This window comes from Rattus norvegicus, chromosome 4, assembly GCF_036323735.1.
Source record: "Rattus norvegicus strain BN/NHsdMcwi chromosome 4, GRCr8, whole genome shotgun sequence".
NCBI classification, from domain to species: Eukaryota; Metazoa; Chordata; class Mammalia; order Rodentia; family Muridae; genus Rattus; species Rattus norvegicus.
In genome coordinates this window covers 64,762,704-64,781,178 of record NC_086022.1, presented here as the reverse complement: position 1 = coordinate 64,781,178, position 18,475 = coordinate 64,762,704, and the positions used below count along the sequence as shown (strand labels likewise).

Sequence of the window (18,475 nt, the reverse complement as noted above, 5' to 3'; positions counted from 1 at the left end):
GGCTTCGCTGGGACTGTGCAGGCCGCACCCCCCTTTCTCCCCACCCCCCCACCCCCGCCCGCCTCGTCTTCACCCTCCTCCTCCTCTGGCTACCTCCTCCTCCTCCTCCTCCTCTTCCTCCCTCTCCCCTCTACGCCACAGCAGTTACCACCAGGAAAAGGCAGCCCGGCTGGAGGCAGCGCGGCGACGAGCGCCGGCTCTCCTTGGAGAATTTCTTCAATTGAGGACCCAAGAGGGCTTCTCATCGCCAGTTTTTCCCCGCATTTTTCTGGCAACAGTATCCTTAGGTCTTGGTCCTCCTGTTTCCCCAGCCCCCTTTCCCCTCTGACGTCCTTTCCTACTGGCCCCGGTCTCCCAAGCAATAGCCTTCCACTCTGACGGGTGCTGCTACTCACTGTCCACCCGTCCTGCTTGGTGCTTGGGGTTTTTTTGCCCTTTTTTGCCCCGTCCCCTCCACTGAGGCCGCTCTGTTTCTAGCCTCTGCCCCCCTCTGGTGCTTGCAAATCAGTCCCCAGTCTGTCTGCCAGACCCAAGTTGATTCCGACGTGCAAGTCTCCTTTAACCACATCTGTCATCTTAAAGCCACCTCGTGAGTATCTAAATCATGTTACTGCTCCGTTGCTCCGTGTAATCCACCTGTTTCTCAACCTACTTGAGAATTGTCGGCTCCTTCCCTCTTTCCTATGCAGATTCTTTGAGTACACATTCCCAGAAAAGAGGAGATGATGCCCCTTGTTGTTCCTTGAAAAGTAAAGGAAGTTAGGAAGTGAATGAAGTGAGTAGGAGACTATTAACGTTAAGAGAAAAGATCTTTCTTCAGGCTACTCAGGAAATGAATGTTTTGAGTTTTGTGATCTTTTCGTTGCTCATTCGCTGTCTTCTTAATTTCCGACCTTCTCCATGCCACTCAGCGCTCTCCTGAATTGCCTTTCCTCAGGACACTTGATGTTGGCTCTGATTATACCCATAAAGATCAGCTTAGCATTTCAAAACCAGGTGAATCTGGCACACACACACAGAATTCATCCGTGAACATCACATGCAAATACAAGTGGTATTTTGACTGTCTGCAGATTACAGATTCCTTTTGTATCAATTATTGGCTCCGTTATATTGATGTTATGATAATTGATAACATTTATTTCCCCTTTTGATCCGTGAAATTCCCTCTTTTGACGTTTCTAGGATAGGAATTATCAGAATAAATTGTATGGAAAAACACATTGGGAATGTATGTAAAAGAGAAGTTGATATTTTGGGGTAAACTTAAATTCCTTTTTTTTTCCATAGAAAAGAAGGGGGCTGAGAAAAGAAGTGACAAAGCTGTGCATATGCACGCTTTCTGTGGTACTTAGCTGTTATAACCTGTAGTCAGAACTAGAAGAGCAAGGAGTGGCTTATGGTCTCTACAGTACAGTGAACAGAATTGAAATGTACTAGTTTGCTTAACCAGAAGTTAGAGCCTTTGCTGTAATACACCACAGTGACATAAAGAATTACCAGAACAGCACAAACACATTGAACATAAGACACTGTGTTCTTAATATATATGTAAAAATATTTAAAGTCACAGTGACATTCTCATGATACACTATGTCCCTTATTTGGGGAAAAATATTTACAGCTTAAGTGTAAATACAAATGCAGTTCCTCTAGTCACTTTTGCACATTACTGAGTTATTGTAAGTTTTACATATTTCACCTGTAAAGCTTGAATATTCTTAGATTTGATATTGCATTAAGTTACTATGAAAAAGTCTTTAAAAATGTGAACTAATATTAGAAAAGCTGCTCATAAAGCTTCTCCTTCTTCCTCTTGTTTTCTCCTCCTCTTTTTCTTTCTTTCTTTTGTTAGACAGGGTCTTTATGTTAGCTCTGACTGACCAGCAATGTAGATTAAGCTGGCCTTGAACTTGTAGACATCCACCAGACTCTTCATCTTTTCACTTGTGGCCAGAGCTCTTTATTTCAGCCACTTAAGTCTCTATTTGGCAAAACTGAATAAATCCCTATTCTTCTGAAAATTGGAAGCATTTTAAATAAGCATACCTTGTTTTTAGCTATACTTTGAAGTTAAAGAGAAAATAATACTTTTCATTTAGCTTATCCATAACTTGCCTTTAACTCCAAGTATTAAGTAGATGCTGGTGGAAAAGCTTGCCACTTTGAACAATCTTGTCTAGATACTCTTGGCAGTCACACTCGGCTGAATTGTAAGCAGTATGTTCTAAGGAGAATACTGTTTGTCTGATAGAAGGAGGTGAATGATTTTTTTTTAATACATCTTTTCTTTTGCAAGACTATTTTGCTCACTAAATACCTTAAGTAATTTCTCCTTTTCTTCTAGCATAGAGAAGATGTAAAAAGTTCTTTGACATATTGACAGGAGGAAATATGCTGAAATTTATAAATATTTCTGTGTAGTTTTTATTTGTAACATATTTAACATGGAGGCTTCATGCTTAATGGTTTTCTCTGATACTTTGGAATTATTTCTGCTAATCAAGTAGTTGAAGTCTTCAAATGAATAGATTGTTTGTATAAGGATTTTAAACATGAGTCACTTAAAGTTGGTTTACCATATAATTTTTCTGAAACTTGCATCAACAAACCTTTAATTTGATTAGGATGAGAGATATAATCAAACAGCAAATAACAAAATAAAAGTGTTTTGTGACACTTGTCAACTTACTTCTAGATGGAAATACTAGAGATAGCTTGTAACCCATTACTTTGTTTTTGTGGTCTTAACTAGCACAGGCCATCCTGGAACTGACTGTGAAAGTTGTCTTCAAGCACAGGGCAGTCATCCTGCTTCAGCTTCCTTAGGCTGGAATTACAGAGTGAACCACCAAGTAACCAGTACTGGATAACTCATTAGTTTGTAAAAGACAGAGGCCATTGCCAAAGGGTGAGCTCCTAGCATTAGGAGAATTTTACTTATTTATTTGTGTGGCAAGACCATGGAGCTTCCTGCATGTTAAACAGTGGCTTTCAGGAGAGTGTTTCTGTAAAATGGATTTTGTGTCCTAAGAGAATGAAAAACAATTCATTTAAGTAGTTTGGATTTAGAAGCTTTTCTTTGTCTTCCTTCCTACTCCCTGTTTTAAAAATGAGGCAGCACTTTTCACTTTAATGTTTTGTTTTTTTTAATGTGACTACAAGTAATTCTTGATTCAACTTTGTTATTGTTTTTGTAGACCATGTGAGATAGGGTAAATTTGAGAAAGCTTTTGTTTCTGCTGGAAATTCATATAGTTCTGTCATTACCTATAATATCTCACTCCACTGTGTGGGTCTTTTTTTTTTTTTTTTTTTTTTTCTTTTTTCTTTTTGTCGGAGCTGGGGACCGAACCCAGGGATTTGCGCTTTCTAGGCAAGCGCTCTACCACTGAGCTAAATCCCCAACCCCCCCCCCCCCCCATTACCTATAATATCACCTTGACTTTTTGTGAAGAAACTATAGAGATCTAAGTTGGTTTTTGAAACCAAAACAGTAGGGAAATAGGTTATAGAGGTTTTTGCTGTTCTAGAAACAGTATAACTAGAATGTACTACATACATTCCCCAAAGGAATTTTTTAATCTAAATGGAACTTGTAAATGGTTTTCATCCCACTGGAATAGCATGTATCAGATAAAACTTGGTAACACATTCTAACATTTTATAAACTTTATGTTCCCTCAGAGTTATTAGGGAAAGTCTACAAATATCCATTCTTGGAAAGAAATAGTTGCATGAAATCTGGTAACAAAGATTTAATGTATCTTTGTTTCTCAGAAGTTGAAAGTTTACTAATTATGGTTATAAGCCACTACCGTGATCAGGTTGTGGGTGTTTACACAGTTTATTTCAAAATAATTTTTAATCTCATTTTGTAGACTTCTTTAGTTGAAAGATTGTGAAGTAAATGCCAGCTTTTCCAAATGTAGTTTCCTAGTAGGTTCTGCATTTGTGTATTCATACAGATTCATGTGTGGGTAGGCCAGAGAACAACTTCAGGTGTCAACTTTAGGAGGTGGGCTCTAGACTAACCAATTAGGCTATTCTGGCTCTCCACTAACCTTCAGGATTCCTCCTGCCTTTGCCTAGTCAGGACTTAGACTGCAATTGCACACCATGTCTAGTGAGTTTTGAGGACAGAACCCTGGTCTCCAAACTTGTAAAATAAATGCTATATAAACCATCCTTTCCCATCCTGGTTCTTTAAGTTTGTTGGGTTTGTTTGTTTTGTCTTTGTTCCTCCCTAAAGTTGTTTATGGGTAATTTTAGCACTGTTTTTTGGTCCCTTATGGTTTAGTTTGGTTAAGTCTTTCTATGCTAAGAAACATATTTCAGGGAGAGAGGGAGGGAGAAAAAAAGAAACGTATTTCAGGCCTGTGCATATGAAGCAAGTATATTACCACTTAGCTGCATCATTGTAATTTAGATTTTCTTTTATGGGAAGAGGAAAACCCAAAGTAAAGATGTATAAGTATAGGGCAGTCTGAGATGTTTTTCCTTTTTGACCCAGTCTGTTCGTGAGGATGGCTTTTTCATGATTAAGCTGTTTCTGTAGGAAGATCCTCCTGTTTCAAGCTTTACTTACTTTACTTGGGTAAGCCTTGCTATTTGCATAGCATATGTGTTATATATCTGTTCAAAACTTTTTGTTTGTTATGGTCACTAAAAATTTCTCATCTTTTAAGCAATTATGGAATAGAATTAGAAATCAAAATGACCAAATTGGCTTGTGTGCATAACAATGTGTAAAACATTATGTAAAAACAATGGTTAAATAAATACCAGGCATAATGGCATATACCTTTAGTCTCAGCATTTGAGAGGCAGAAGCAGGATAGGTCTCTTGAGTTTAAGGTCAGCCTGGTCTATAGACCAGCAAGTTCCAGGATAGCCAGGACTAAACAATGAGACCCTGTCTTAAACAAAACAAAACAAACAAACAAAAAAACAAAGTTGAAGGGGGAAAAGCTCAAAACCAAACTTCAAAAACCCAATGTAATTGAATTAAAAAACCCATTACTTAAAAACCATAGGTTTGTGTTACTGTTTGTTGAAGGAATTAGCAAACTGTGGTGTAGACAAAGCAGTGACAGAATGTGAATGGTAGATATATATCCAAAGGATATGATATTCCCTAATAGTAACAGATACCTTGTCTAAGCCACATATCTAGACATTTGTGAGCAGGGTTTTTCTTCTCTCCATAAGATGTGATAATTTAGTAACCTGTTTCATTCATTCCCTGTAGGGCATCAGGTGTCTTTAGACTATGAGTTTACTGAGCGGACGTTGCTGACTTAAGTTATTTAAACTTATTTAGTGAGCCTTGATTATAGCAGTTTTTTCTCCACTTAAAAAAAAAACTTAAAAAAAATTTCTGCTTTCCATATTTTATGTATGACATTTTTCTGATTTTTTTTTTAAGATTTATTTTATGCATGTGAATACACTGTAGCTGTCTTCAGACACTCTAGAAGAGGGCATTGGATCTCATTATACAGATGGTTGTGAGCCACCATGTGGTTGCTGGGAACTGAACTCAGGACCTCTGGAAGAGTAGTCAGTGCTCTTAACCTCTGAACCATCTCTCCAGCCCCCCTCTTAGATTTCTTAAGCTTCCTTAGTTAAATAACTCAGGCCCACCTGCCTAAGAGTAGCATTACTCAGTTCGGTCAGGCTCTCCCATCTTCAACCATGAATCAGGAAAATGTAGCTTTCACTCTTGCTCTCTCACTCTCCTAGTTGTATCTAGCCATGTACTACAGACCTGTAGTGCCAGTATTTGAGCCTTAATAGTGAGACCCTGTTTCAAAAAACCAAACCAAACATTTTGTTTGCCCCAGATCTATTTCAGTGCACCAGGATCCACAACAGCAGTAACCCCTGAAAAAAGGTATTGCAAGGTGTTTTATATATATTTAAAATGAAGTTAAGACAACATTAAGCTTCTTTTTTTAGTGGGGGATAGGGAACTGGGATTTGAATTTAGTGGTTATGTACTAGGAAAACATTCTACAAGTCAGCTATAGTCCAAGCCCAAGTCCTTTTTAAAAATTGAAACTTCGTGAACATTTTCTTGAAATACAAAGTAGCTATGGATTATGATGTAGTAGCTGTCACTGAGCCTCAAAAGATTATCAGCTCATAGCAGTTTGGTTTCACCTCTACCCCACTCACTTTACCATTCTTCATGCTGCTTTCTGCTCTGCACCACTTTGAATCTAATCCTAGCCATCACATTATTTTCTTTTGTACTAGAACTCTTTAGACATAATAAAATACTCTGAATTTTAATCAGGATCATGCAGTTGGCTTTTCAAATAGCTGAGTGCATATTATAGACCCACATGCTGGAAAGTGACAGTTTGTGTTTATCTTGACAAGAATACTTTATAATAGTATAACCAGCACTGCCCAGAGCAGTGTTCAAATAATGTCTATAATACATAAACTCCAGTCAGTGTACTTCACATCGGAGTTGTAGGGTGAGAAAGTGGGATATAGATAAAGAATATGAAGTGTGTGTCCTCAGAGTAGCTCCAGAGGAGCGTTTCACACACTTCATGTAGGGGATAGACGATCATGAGTAGTCACTTGGGGATGGGGATGAGTGTGTTGTGAGGGATGTAAGAAGTCTGGTTTTTCTGGGAGAAAAGTGTTAATCTGAGGGAATTGTAGCAGATATATTAGTAGAGTTGGTTTATAAAGTACATATTTAGAAGGTTGAATTCAATGTGTGAAACAGTTAAGAAGCATCCCCCCCTAAAACAAAATTGGTAGGTCAGGAGTTACATGGTGGTATTTTTTAGAAAGATTAATTCTTCTTTCAGTACTGTGATGAATAATTTGGGGTTAACAGCTGAGTTTTGTTTGAAATATTAAAGGCCAGTTGAAAAGCTATTCTGAGGAATATTAAAGCATTGAGGTGGAAATTCTGCAGGGTTTGGTGGTAAATTAAGTCTTTTTTTTTTTAATAAAAATCTATTTTTATGTATATATGTGTGAATGTATACGTGCTAAGTGTGTATAGGTGCCTCTGGAGGCCAGACGGGGGAGTTGGAATTCTTAGAGCTGGAGTTACAGGTGGTCATGTCCTGATGTAGGTATCAGGAACTGAGTTTAGGTCTGCAAGGGCAGTAAACAGCTGAGTCCGAGTCTTTTCTCTTCAGCTTCCTAAGTCTCAGAGTGGCACTGTACTTACAGCATAAGACTAAGGAATCATATTGTGCTTGTCTTTTATAGTATATACAAGGGTCTCATGTTACCTAGGCTAGTGTGCACTAGACGTGATTATAGGGCAATGTAGTTGTGGCTAATATAGAAGCAGGGTTTCAGAAGGGAGGTGATATATGATTACTCAAAAAATCTAAAAAAAAGAATTCAGTTTTTAAGAATGATTTTAGTTATTCATTCACTGGTTAATAGTGAGGAAAACAAAGAAACATTAAAAAAGTAAACTGTTTTTCCTGTCCCTAAGAGCTGCAAATGACCTTCCAATGCAGACCTTCCAATGGTCCTTCCACCTGTACTTCCTACAGTGCTGAGGTTACAGTTGCTCACTACAGTGGAAAACTTTATCTCCTCTGCTTCTATGTGTTTATTAGTACAGATAAGATATAACATGCTTATATTTGGATAATTATACTCAAGAAATATTATTGGGTATCTTTAAGGTTCAGTGATGGCTTGATGAAGCAGAAGAATGCAGAAAATTCTGATGAATAAGGGCATTAAATATTGAAGGCTCCAACTTCCATTAAGGATGAATAGGATCTTAAGGTCAGCAGGATAACATATTAGAAAAAGACATGTGAAATGAAAATTTATTCTTTGATTTACTTTGCTATGCTTCATTTTACAAACGTAATGTTGGAGGCTGGGGAGGTGGCTCAATTGGTGAAGTGCTTTGCTGTGTAATCATTAGGACTTTACTTAGGATCTTCAGCACCTAGATGAAACAACAAACAAACAAAAGAGCTGAGCATGTTGGGCATCTTGACCCAGCTCTGAGTGGCTGAGAAAGGAGCATCCCTGAATTTGCCTAATCCTTGAGCTCCAAGTTCAGTGAGAAACCATGTCTTAGTTGGGTGAGTTAGGGAGTGACTGAAGAAGATGCCTGATGTCCATCTATGGCTTCTGTATGTACATGCACATATACATGAACACAGGCACAGGCCAGTGCACACAGACCTTTTTTTTTTTCTTTTTTCCGGAGCTGGGGACCGAACCCAGGGCCTTGCGCTTGCTAGGCAAACGCTCTACCATTGAGCTAAATCCCCAACCCCGCATACAGACTTTTAAAACTCTGGTTAAACATCAACTTTTTTTTGGTGGTGGTGGTGTATGTGGTTGCTGTTCTTGAATACTCTTGAAGGTATTCAGGTATTCTTTTATTCAATTTTTGACCCTCATTAAGCCAACCTCAAATACTGTGACTTTCTAGACGGTACACTTCATTTTGTGAAAGAATTTTTCACATTTTAAAGTTTTCTCCCCTCCCCTCCGCTCTCCTCTTTCTCCCTTGCTTTGCTGATGCTAGCAAGTGCTGTACTGTTGAACTACATCCCCAAACCCTCTGCATCGTCTTCCTCTCTGGAGGTAGTATCTTACGAACTCAGGCTAGCCTGAAAGTCACTTTGATCCTTCTAAAAAACACTTTATTTACTGTGTACTTGGGTGAGCATATGGATTCCATGGGGTGCATGAGGATTTCAGAGAACAGCTTTGGGAATCAAGTCATTTCTTCTACCATTTGGATTCCAGGGGTCAAACTCAGGTCATCAGGTTTGGTGGCAAATACCTTTATCTACTGAGCCATCTTGCCAGCCTGGAAAAGTTACTTTGTAGTAGAACTTCTGGTCCTCCTGCCTCCACCCCCAACCCCCAGTATTGGGATTAAGGTGTGTGTCACCATGCCCAGCTCATTTTGCGCTTATTTATATATTTTATATCTTTATTTTGTTGTGTGAATGTTTTGCTTTACATGTATGTTTGCCATATGTGTGCCTGGTCCCTGTAGAGGTCAGAATAGGTTATCAGATCCCCTGAAACAGGAGTTTCAGGTAGGTGTGCTCTGTTGTGCGGGTGCTGGGAATCAAACCCAAGACCTTGGCAAGGCCAGCCAATACTCTTAATCGCTGAGCCATCTCTCCAGCTCTCTCACTTTGTGTTTTAAAGTATTTATGTATGTTCTTTTAGCTTGGTAAATGGTAGATGAGTATTAAATACATTTACTTTTATTTCTTGTTTTTAATATCTAAGGTATTATTCTTATGCTGAATTTAACGTGTAGATCTTAAAGATTCTCACAGTTAAGGCTGGAACTCTCTGAAGCCCAAGGTGCTTAGAATTTTAAATTTACACTTATTTTTACCAGTCATTTTCTTTCTTGTGTTATAAATGTTTGGATCTATCTTAGCACCATGACTGTTGTAGCACTTGTCTAATATTAATAATGATAGAAACCAAGATGTAATGTAGTGCATTGTTGAGAAATACAAATTGATCGTCATTAACTTCAATTTACAAAATACTCCCTGATAGCCATAGTGGAAAGTTCCACTGCCCTCACATTACAGAGCACAGGCAAAGGCAGGTATACTGGAACCAGAAGCTTTTCTTACAATATCATGTCTGTATGTTTAAGGTCTATATGAAATACAAAGTCATTTCATCTTTATAGTTGTATGCTAGTCTCAGTTTTTGACCTGTGTCATTATGTTACATACATTCTCTAGAATCTCTCCAAAGTCTGAACTCTAAAATACATTTTCTCTAGGCATCTCAGGGACATGCAGCCTGTAACCTGCTTGGCACGTCTCCTATCCCTAAAGCTTCTTTACTTTTGTAATGTGTCAAGCTAATAATTTGTCATTGATTCCGTTTTGCTTTTTGTGACAGGGTCTTGCTGTATAGCCCGGACTGGCTTTAGACATGCTGCTTCAGTTTCCATCCTGCTGGGATTATGGGCACGTGTGTGCCACCATGGCTAGCCGAACTTTTAAAAAACTTTTATCTATTTGGTCATGGTTGTTAAATATAAACACCATTTGCCTTTGGGGATTTTTTTGAAAGGGGGATTTTAATGTGTTAATCTTGTACTTTAAGATTGAATTTGTGAAGGAAAATCTGTGTGTGTGTGTGTGTGTGTGTGTGTGTGTGTGTGTGTGTGTGTGCGCTTTTCTGAATGTATGCCATATAAGTTGATGTTCTGCACAGGCTCTGGGGGGCACTGGATGGAGCTGGAGTTACAGATGGTCGTGAGACACCTGACATGCGCATGGTGAAAGTCAAACTTGGGTCCTCTGAAAGTCAGAAGGTACACTTAGCCACTTAACCATCTTTGCAGCCCTGTGACTTTTCTATAGGTGTTATAGGTAGGTTGATCTGGGGAAACATTTGTCTGTGAGGACTCAGGCATGCATCACTATTCTTGCTAATAACTTTAAGGCAACAAGAGACACTTAAGGATCATTACTGGGTTCCTTTCTGTTTTTATTCTGATATCAGGGATTCCTCATATGCACCAATCATGTGTTCTGCCAGTGAGCTACACCCCAGCTCTAGACTCTGCTTTTTATTGAATTCTAGAACCATGAGTGGTAGGTCATGCTTATTGTAATCCAGCCATCAAGAGGCAGAGGCAGGAGGATTGTCAGAAGTTTGACACCAGCCTGATTTACATACTGAGTTCCAAATTTATACAGTGAGACCTTGTGTCAAAAAAAAGAAAGAAAAAAGTAAATGTAAAAACTTGGGTTGTGGAGCTTGAGAGAGATGGTTCAGCAGATAAAGCATTTCCTGTTCTTCAAGAGGTACCTAGTACCTGTATCAGATGGTTTACAACTGCCTGGAACTGCTGGGCACACATTCTCTCTCTCTCTCTCTCTCTCTCTCTCTCTCTCTCTCACACGCACACGCACACGCACACGCACACACACACACACACACACACAGAGACAGACACAGAGACAGACACAGACACAGAAAAAAAGTCCAAAAAAAATAAAAACCTTGTCATGATACTAAAATAAATACTGCTCTTAAGTATTTGGGATAAAGGATTAACTTAGATGATTTTTATTATGTTTTTGTTTTGAAGCAAGGTTCTCATTATCTAGCCTAGTACTAGAATAGAACATTATCTAGCTTAGAACTCACTATGTAGATGAGGGTAGTCTGAACTCACAGAGATCTATCTGCCTCTGCCTACCCAGTGCTGGAAATAAGGGGTCTTAGATGATAATGTATGGGTATTTACCTATATGTATATTAGAGGATTGTATGGATGCTGCTACCAGAAGAGGAATCATATTTTCTGAGACTGGAGTTACATACGGTTGGGAGCTGCCATGTAGGTGCTGTTAATTGAACCCATGTCCTCTGGAAGAACACCTAGTATTCTTTTTTTTTTTTTTTTTTTTTTATTTATTATATACACTGTAGCTGTCTTCAGACACACCAGAAGAGGGCATCAGATCTCATTACAGATGGTTGTGAGCCATCATGTGGTTGCTGGGATTTGAACTCAGGACCTCTGGAAGAGCAGTTAGTGCTCTTAACCACTGAGCCACCTCTCCAGCCCCAACACCTAGTATTCTTAACTGCTGAGCCATCTTTCCAACTCTGAGATAATTTTTTAGTAGTTGAATATCATATTCAATTAGCCTGTAATTTTGTTTGCTTTGCTAGACAGGGTTTGTGTGTGTGTGCATGTGTGTAGTCCTGACTGTTAGACAGGATTTGTGTGTATGTGCATGTATGTAGTCCTGACTGTCCTGGAAATCCTGACTGTCTGTTGGCCTTGAACTCAGAGGTCCACCTTCCTCTTCCTCCTGAGTGCTGGGATTAAAAGCATGTGCCACCACTGCCCAGCTTTACTCTTTTTTTTTTTTTTTTTTTTGGTTCTTTTTTTTTCCCGGAGCTGGGGACTGAACCCAGGGCCTTGCGCTTCCTAGGCAAGCGCTCTACCACTGAGCTAAATCCCCCCCCCCCCCAGCTTAACTCTTAAAAAACATTTGTTTATTTAGTGTGTAGGTGCCTGTGGAGGCTAGGAAGAGGGTGCTGGAGCTGGAGTTAGGTGCAGATGGTCAAGAGCTGACCAATGTAGGTACTGAGAACTGAATTCAGGTCCTCTGCACATAGCATGGTAAGAGCTGAGCCATCTCTCCAGCTATACCTGGAAGAATTTTGATAAAGAAATTTAAGATTAAAATTTTCAGAGTTCAATATTTTCATGCCTTAATACTAGAACCAAGGATGCTGACTTCTGAGATCAAATATTCTAGAACAATATTTGTTCTTAACCACTTAAAAGGACAACAGTACACATTGGGAAATATGAATGTTCTGTAAATGATTAGAGTTGAGAAGAAATAGTTTTACAGAAACTATTAGAGTAAAAGAAGATACCTGAGCCCCCAAAGCTTCCAAACCCTTATAGCTATAAATAATATAGATTTGAGGAAGGAAGAAGATGGGGAGATGATAAAATTTCATATTCTTAGATGCTCAATGGGAGGATAAGTTTGATAGGTGGAAACAAAGATCTTGTTATTTTCTGGACTTCAATACTCTTTAGTGTGTGTGTGTGTGTGTGTGTGTGTATTCTTTTTTCTTTTTATATATTTATTTTTTCATTTTATTTATATGAGTGCATTGTGGCCTGTCTTCAGAGACACCAGAAGAGGACATCGGATCCCATTACAGATGGTTGTGAGCCACCATGTAGTTGCCGGGAATTGAACTCAAGACCTCTGGAAGAGCAGTCAGTGCTCTTAACCTCTGAGCTATCTCTCCGGCCCCTATGTGTTGGGAATTCTTAAAATTTAAAGCTAGGCTTAATTTCTGCTGGCTCTGCTTACCTAGATTTTGATTAATCCATAGGAATAACTTTTCAGCCCACATATCACATCGATCAGTCTTTTGTCTCTTTTAATTACTGATTAGTATATTGTGGTAAAGATGAACCACTGTGTAACTGTGCAACAGTGTTAAGGGACAGTTGGATTGTTTTCTGTGTTTAGCTTTTACTAGAAAAGTTGTTATGAGCATTCATGTCAAGTTTTTACATGAACTTAAGTTTTCATTTTAGGATGTATGTCCAAAAGTAAAATTGCTGGGACATCTGTTAATTACATGCCTAGTTTGTGTTGTCGTTGATGATGATGATTGATGGTGAAATGGTTACCCATATCCCAGGCTTGCTTGGAACTTGATATGTAGTTAAAGTTGACCTTGAAATTATGATCATTCTACTTCCTCTTGAGTGCTGGAATTATATGCACACACCAACAGACCTGGTTTCATATGGTGATGTTAAGGATTGAACCCAGGGATTTGTACATGCTGGGCAAACACTAGCATCTAAGCAATGCACCCAACTCTGTGGTTAATGGTATTATTTTTCATGTCTCTTGCTGATTTTAAGTCATTTTTTTTTGTCTTGAGTTCCTTATATATTTTACATACTAAGTCTTTGACAGTTTTATAGTTCACAAATACTTTATTTTATTTTGTAGATTATCTCTCCACCTGTTGGTTTCTTTGTTGTGTTTGAGGTTAGTGTTAATTGTTAATTTAATAGACTCTAGGATCATCTGGGAGCAGGGCCTTCGGGAATGGTTTGATTGAGGTGGATAGAGCCACCTACTTTGTTTGGGTGGTGGTGCCATTCATTCCCTGGCTGGGATCCTGGACTGTAGAGAAAGGGAGCAGCATGTCTGTATTCCTCCTTTCGCCAGGAGCAGACAAAGTTTGACCTGCTGGTCAAACTCTTGCTGTCTTGACTACCACCATAAGGGGCTGTATATTAAACTGAGATTAAACAAACCCTGTCTCCCTTAGATTACTTTTGTCAGGGTATTTTATCACAGTAATAGGACAAGACACTAAGACATTTCATCAGCATTCTTTCTGTAGTCATGCTGGTAGGTATGTAATTATATTTTACTGTGGTTTGAGATCTCTGAGAGCTAACGATACTGAAATATTTTGTTTGTTTTGTTTGGGAGTCTGGGTTCTCAATCAGACTGGCCTTGAATTCACAATCCTCTTACCTCTGGACTGCTAGGATTATAGACATGTCCCACAAACCCAGGGGCATTTTTCTGTATATACTCACCTTTTATGAATTGTTTTTTAGCCTGTTTTTCAATTAGATTGACTTTTTCCTCTTGAGTTTTGAACATTCTTTGTATATTGTAGATAACAAAAAAATTTAGTTTGCAAGCTGTCTGTGGTACTTACATCTATAATCCTAGTACTCAGGAGACTGAGGCAAAAAAAAAAAAAAAAAGTTTCAAATTTGAGGCCAGCCTGGGCTGTGTAGTTCCAGATCAGCCTAGGCTACAGAGTAAGCCTGAATGACACAAAAAAGTAGTTTGCAAATGTTTTATCCCAGTTTCTTTCTTTCTTTCTTTTTTTTAATTTATTTACTTTATTTATAGATGGTTGTGAGCCACCATGTAGTTGCCGGGAATTGAACTCAGGACCTCTGGAAGAGCAGTCAGTGCTCTTAACCACTGAGCCATCTCTCCAGCCCCTTTACCCCAGTTTCTAATACATTTGCATTGTCTTTAGTGTTATTCACAGAGCAGATCTTCTCTCCCTCTCTCTCTCCCTCTTTCCTTCCTCCCTCCCTTCCTTTCTTTCTTTATTCCTTCCTTCCTTTTTTTTTTCCTTTGAGACAGTCCCTCCTACCCTCCAGTAATCCTGGCTGTCCTGGGACTGGCTATGAAAACTAGACTGGCCTCAAACTCATTGATCTGACTGCCTCTACCTTCAGAGTTCTGGGATTAAAGTTGTGTGAGCTACCATACCCAGCAAAAGTTTCTCTGTTTTTTAATTTTGTTTCTTTTTAATGTAGTGTAGTGGTGATTAAATCCAGGGCCTGGAGTATCTAGACAGTTTATTCCCAGCCCCAGTCTACACTTTTTAATTTGGGAACTGTGGGGTTTAGCTCTCTCCAGTGGTGGAATGCTGGTCTAGCATGCACAAGACTTTGGCTTTTATTGCTTTTAGTACACTGATTGATTGATTGATTGTTTGCTTTTTCATGAAAAATTTAAGTTTTGATGAGATTGAAATCTTCTTGTAGATAAGACTTTGTGTCCTCCAGACACTCTTTACTAAAAGTTAAAGGGGGTTAGAAGGGCCAAGGTGGTGATTTACTCATTGTGTATGTGGTGGTGGGAAGGGTGATGGTGTTTTGAGACAGAGTCTTCTTCTGTTACACTTTCTGGCCTTGAACTTCAGTCTTCCTGCTTCAGCTTCCTAAGTATTAAGATTATAGGGGTGCCTCACCACCATACTTTATGTTTAAATGTGTGGTCCATTTCAAGTTGATTTAACTTAATACTTCCTGAGTAGTAAGATTACACACCCCAGCAGCAGTGCTCCAGCATCATTTGTTATAAAGGCTTTCTTTCCTGCATTAAGTTTCTTGTGTAAAGTTGAGAAGTGCCAATTGAGCATATTTGAGCAGCCTTTTTTACTGGGGTTTCTACTCTGTTCCATCAGTCTATGTATCTTTCTCTCCTTTGGTACCATGTTGTGTTGAGTAATTCTTCCCACTGGGCTGACTTTACAAAACTGTTTAGGTCTCCTAAGATTTTCCCCTTCCCATATAACATTTATGATAGGCTCCATTTGTATCTGCAGAAACTTTTTTGTTTTTGTTATATTTATTTATTTATTTATTTATTTATTTTTATTTATTTTCTAGTAATTGCATTACTCCTGTAGCAGAGTTTGGCAATGACTGGTGCCTTTACTGTATTAGGACTTCCGGTCAGTAAGCATGCTAAGGCTCTTGAGTTATTTAAATCTTTTATTTCTTCTATCAGTTTATACCTAAGGACCTCATCAGTAGTGGGAATGCACTCTGCCATTGAGCCAGTACCCAAAGCTTTTCTTTTACTTTCTTTTCAAGATGGGCTCTTGGTAAGATGTTTGGACTCCCTTAATCCTCCCCCTACCTCCGCTTCCCCAAGTATCTGTTCTGAAGGCTTGTACCACACTAGTTTGCCTGGTTGTGATGAAATTCCTTACAAGAGCATCTTCAGGCAGGAAGGATTTATTTACACTCACAGTTTGAGGGGATATTGTTAAAGGTCCAGGGTAGGCACAGTAACATGATGTGGCTAGTCACATTGTGGCCATAGGAAGCAAAGTGATAAATGCTGGTCTCAATTTGCTTTCCTTTCCCTCTTTTTATTAAGTTGGAGACCCTAACCCATGGACTGCTGCTGCTTACATGCAGGGTGGCTGTTTCTTCTTTAGTAAGTCCTCTGGGAGCACTGTCATAAATATAATCAGGGGTGTGTCTCATAAGTGATTACAAACTCAGTCAAGTTGACAATAACACTGCATAGAGTTTAGTGTCTTTGAGTTTGTGGTTAGGGTATAGAAATGTGTTCAATTTTTGTATATTGATCTTGCATCTTGTGACCTCCCTGAACTTAATAGAGTGGATTTTTTTAACTAAATAGTTATACTATGTGCAAATAAAAACTTTGCAAAAATTTTTACCAGTTTGATGTTTTTTTTAAAATTTTTTATTTTCTATTCTTTATTGTGTAGCATTCCATAATTGTTGAGTAAGATTGGTGAGAACAGCTGTCTTTCCTTTGGACCAGAGTAGGAAAGAAACTGTTTTTATCATTAAATGTGATGTTAGCTGTGGCTGGTTTGTCTTCCTTCCTTTCTTCCTTTCTTTCTCTTTCCTTCTCTCTCTCTTTCTCTCTTTCTCTCTTTCTTTCTTTTCTTGTCATTCTTTATCAATCTGAGAGGAAATTACTCTTTTTCCTAGTTTGCTCAGAAGTGTGTATTCCTCCTTCCCTCCCCAAACCTGGGCCTCACATATGCTTGGCAAGTGCTCTTTACTAGGGTAGGCCTGTGCCCCCAGGCCCTGGGTGGGATTTGTTAAATATTTTTTTTGTTTACACTGTGTCTGTGTCTGTGTGTTGCATGTGTACAGTGCTTCTGGGGTCCAGAAGACAGTGTCAGGTCACCTGGAGCTTCATTTGAAGGTAGTCATGAGCTGTTCTGCATGTGTGCTGAGAACAAGATTCAGGTCTCTGCCGAGCAGCAAGTACTTCTTACCAATTGACACATTTCTCTAGGTAAACATGGGGTGGTTTTTTTTTTTCCTCCAAGAGTTGAAACAATAATTAAAGGCACTTGCTAATCTTCCAGAGGACGTGGGTTTGATGTTCAGGACGCTCATGGTACCTCACAACTGCTCATGACTCCAGATGGGACCCAACATCCCCTTCTGGCTTTGTAGGCATCAGGCATGCCACAGATACACATACAGCCAAAACACCCACAGACATACAGTTTTTTAAAAAAATAAAAAGTTGAATCAGCCTTGCATAACTGGAGCAAATCCCATTTTGTTATGGTTTACAATCTTCTCTTTACGTTCCTGGGTTTTAATCTAATGATATTTTATTCAAGATTTCTATATATAAGTTCATGAGGGATGTTTGATCTGAGGCTCTCTCCTTTCCTTTTTTCTGTTTGCATATCTTTGTCATCATCACTATTATATTATTGTTATTTTCTTTTGCAATACAGGGGATCAGACCCTGAGCTTTGTACATGCCAGGCAAGCACATTACCATTGAATTATATATATATTCCCAGCTAATTTAGCAAAAATACATTTGACTGGGCCAAGGGATTTCTGTTTGGGAAGCTTGTTAATTATGGCTTCCACATCTTTGGTGATTATAGGAGTAACCAGATTATCTGTTTTATCCTGGTTAAGTTTTGGTAGCTTGTTTTTTTTTTTTTTTTTTTTTTTTTGTTTGTTTTTTGTTTTTTTTAACCTCCCCACTCTGTATATGTGTGTGTTGAGGGGTTGGGGGATGGTTGGTTGGGTTTGATTTAGTTTGTTCTGGATTGGGGTGTACCTGGGATTGAGCCCATGCCAGGCAAGTGCTACATTGCTCACTTAGATGCCCAGCCTCAAATAATTGCATTTTTGTTTGTTTGTCTGTCAGTTTTTGAGACAGGATTATCACTGTATAGCCTTGACTGGCCTGGAACTTGCTGTATAAACCAGGCTGGTCTCAGACTCATAGAGATCCACCTACTTCTGTCTCCTGAGTGCTGTGCTTAAAGAAATGCACTTCCATGAACTACATATTAAGCGTTTTGTTGTGGGTGAGAGAGTATCTGTATCCTAAGGCATTTCATGGGATATAAGAGTAATGCCTTGTACAGTGGTTTAAAAGTATAAAGCAGCAGGGACCAGAGACACAGTGGAGAATACTGCGGGAATTCAGAAAGCCAGTAGTCAAAGAATGGGAGCAAGATTCATTTGCTTAAAGTTGTGAATGAGTGAGAGAGGAAGGTTAGGCAAACCCAAGGAACATATCTGAACAAGAGCCAAAATGAATATGACAGCCAGCAGTGAGAGCACATTCTTCTCATTGCTGAGGTGGTATGATTAGGCAGTGCAAGA

General features: G+C 38.9%; 1 protein-coding gene across 12 annotated transcripts in view; it reads left to right on the top strand.

Annotated features, from left to right (window-relative positions):
* Cnot4 (CCR4-NOT transcription complex, subunit 4) overlaps positions 1-18,475 on the top strand; it is a 101,530-nt gene that overhangs the window by 254 nt on the left and 82,801 nt on the right. The window contains exon 1 of one of the 12 annotated variants that reach the window (XM_063285995.1): positions 125-589. The exons of 9 other annotated variants lie outside the window; for them this stretch is intronic. The gene's annotated coding sequence lies outside the window, so the exon portion shown is untranslated. Of the gene's footprint in view, positions 1-124; positions 590-18,475 lie in introns of those variants that run through there. 2 more of the 12 variants (XM_063285994.1, XM_063285991.1) reach the window with 2 other exon arrangements.